Consider the following 2659-nt stretch of genomic DNA (forward strand, 5'->3'; position numbering starts at 1 on the left):
CCTGCCGGTCACCCCGCCCACCGCGCTGCCCTCCCGGATCCCCCGGGTCCTGCGCGCCGGCGGCTGCCTCCGGTCCACCTGCCCCCAGATGCCACCCGCTCCTCCCCGCGCCCGGCTACCGAGGAGCGGCCCTGGGATTGCGGAGGGCGAGGGGCGCCCCTTCCCCTCCCCCCGCGGGCGGGCGGGCGGTGGCCGCGGGGAGGGGGCTGCGCATTGCAGCTCCGGTCGGCGACACCGGGCAGGAGCGGGCGGTGGGAGGGCGGGGCGCGGCGCAGACCCCCGCGCACACTCAGGACTTACATAATGGGGAGGGGGCGCCCGCGGTGCTGCTGGGAGACAGAGGTGCAGCGGGTGCGGACCTCGGGGTGCACGGAGGGAGGTCGGTCTCTGCCCTGCGCGACATGGGGTGTCTCGGACACTCACACATCTCGCTGCGCGTGCACACACACGCGCGCGCGCGCGCACCACACACATACACACACCTTTCCCTCAGTGTGGGCTACGTTTAGGGCCGAGACCTGGAGGGGACGCTAGCGGAGTAGAAAGCACAGAAAGACCAGGAACACCACCCCCCCCCAAAAAAAAAAATAATAATAAAGGCCCCTACAGGGTCAAAGCGCGGAGTGAGCTGGTGTGGCGCACAGTTCTGGGGCCTGCGCTGCGAATCCACATCTTGGAAGAACCCAGGGAGCCCAGTTCTCCAGCCTACGGCCCCTGTGACCTCTGCCTCCGCACCACCTGTGGCCCCAGCGCCAGCCACCAGGGTCTGGGTTAAGGTGCATGACCTCGTGCGGCAGGAGACGTGCCAGGGGCCGGGGGTCTGCATAGGTGTAGGCCGCAGCCCCAGCTCAGAAGGCCCAGTGTCCTGGGGAGGGGCGGGAAAAATCAGGGCCCTGGAGCAAGTCTGTCCGGAATCGTCCGTCAGGGTGTGGGGGGATTTCTGACCTTCAGAGTGTTGGACAAAGCAGAAAATCGGACCTCAACCAGCCTCAAGAGCCTCCACTGCGCGGGCCTCGGATGGAGGCAGGCGGAGTGTGTGTGTTGGTGGTGGTGGTGGGGGGAGTGGCAGGGAGGATGTGCTGACCTGCCACATGGAGGAGAGAAACAGCCCAGGTCCCATTTCTGACCAGGGACAGCTGGTCCCCCAAGATGCTACTACCGCTATCCTGTTGGGGACCAGGACAGAGCCGTGCATGTGGAGATTGCAGTTGGGTTGAAGAAGAACCGAATTTTTATGCTCCCATCTCCCCCCACAGAGAGAGTGCCCCCCCTCCAGGCTCCGGGGAGCAGGAGGGACAGGGTTTTAATTTAAGAAGATGAGGTCCCCTCCCAGAGCCTGGGGGAGACGGCTCATCCTGAGCTCTCCTGTGTCTCCTGCCTGGAGTCACCTTGGAAGGGACCAGGCTGTCGTGGGGAGAAGTCAGGGTGGACCCCTGCAGAGGCATAACCTCCACTGGGTGTGGACACCGTGTCCTGAGCTGCTCAGCCTCTGACCAGGAGACTCTGGATCTGCCACCTGCGTCTCCCTCCCTAGAATTGCCAGGTTGGGGTTCCTGCTGTGGAATTCGCACCCGGTGCCCCTCATTCCTAAATGGCTTCTTGCTGGGTCCCCTGTACCACGGGATACCTAGTATGTCAGGAGCAAGGAAAACTCTTCCTAAGAGTGTCCCCGACACCGTGGGGGCCCTGAGTGGCATCTCCACGCTCTCGGATGATAACCTGCCAACCTTTGAGCAATAGATTTGATGACTCTTCAGTAAGAGACGAAGCTCCCAAAAACCCGGGTCCAGTCTTCAAGGGTTCATTGGACGCGGGACAGTCAGTGTAGACAGACTGAGAACCAATTCTCCAAACTACGGGGTTGCAACCCAGTCAAAGAGCACAGTGTCTATTCAGAGGGTGCAAAGAGAATTAAAAAAAAAAAAAAATCAGGTGGATTTTAAAAAATGTCAGAAGCCGTTAGCTGCAATAACCCAATATTCTTTAAAACAAACGGCTGGCTGAGCCCCGTGGGTTGATTTTCCATTTTATCATCTCCCAAGTAGCTTTGAGAGATTCAAAGTCAGGTGGACCCAAGGGCCCGGGGGCAGGCCGAGAAAGTCCAGCGATGGTCCAATCACTCTGGAGCGTGTGGGGAAAAGGATTCCCTGATTTTATCATGAATGGTTGATGGACTGGCTTTTGCAGAACTGGAGGTGGAACTCAGGACTGGCTTGTTCTAGGCAATCACTCTACCTCTAAGCGACCCTCCCAGCCAGGATCCCCCCATTTTCTGACCGTGGGCTGTGTTTTCTGCTCAGAGTGTCCATCTCAGCAGGACAGCCGTGGGCCCTCAGGCTGAGGTGGACAGCCCTCGGGAGAGGCGCAAGACGTATGTGCCTCCCTCTGAATCGGCTCCAGGGCTCCTGGCCATCCCTGGAGAGCCCTGGGACAGGGCCAGCGGTTTATTTAAAAGGTGGAACCTCTTTCTTGAGGGCTTTTGGACAGCCTAACGTCATCCAGTAACCATCTCCATTTTTGCCTTGAAGACTGAATTTCGGCCACAGGAAGCTGTGCCCAGGGCGTTGGAAGGCTGCGGTCCTTGGGGGTGGGTCTGGTCTCTGGGATCCACAGGTTGGGCCGCCCAAGCTCCGAGACCCGGCTTCCCGGCTTCGCTTGC

The sequence above is a fragment of the Marmota flaviventris genome, chromosome X, assembly GCF_047511675.1.
Source record: "Marmota flaviventris isolate mMarFla1 chromosome X, mMarFla1.hap1, whole genome shotgun sequence".
Taxonomy (NCBI): domain Eukaryota; kingdom Metazoa; phylum Chordata; class Mammalia; order Rodentia; family Sciuridae; genus Marmota; species Marmota flaviventris.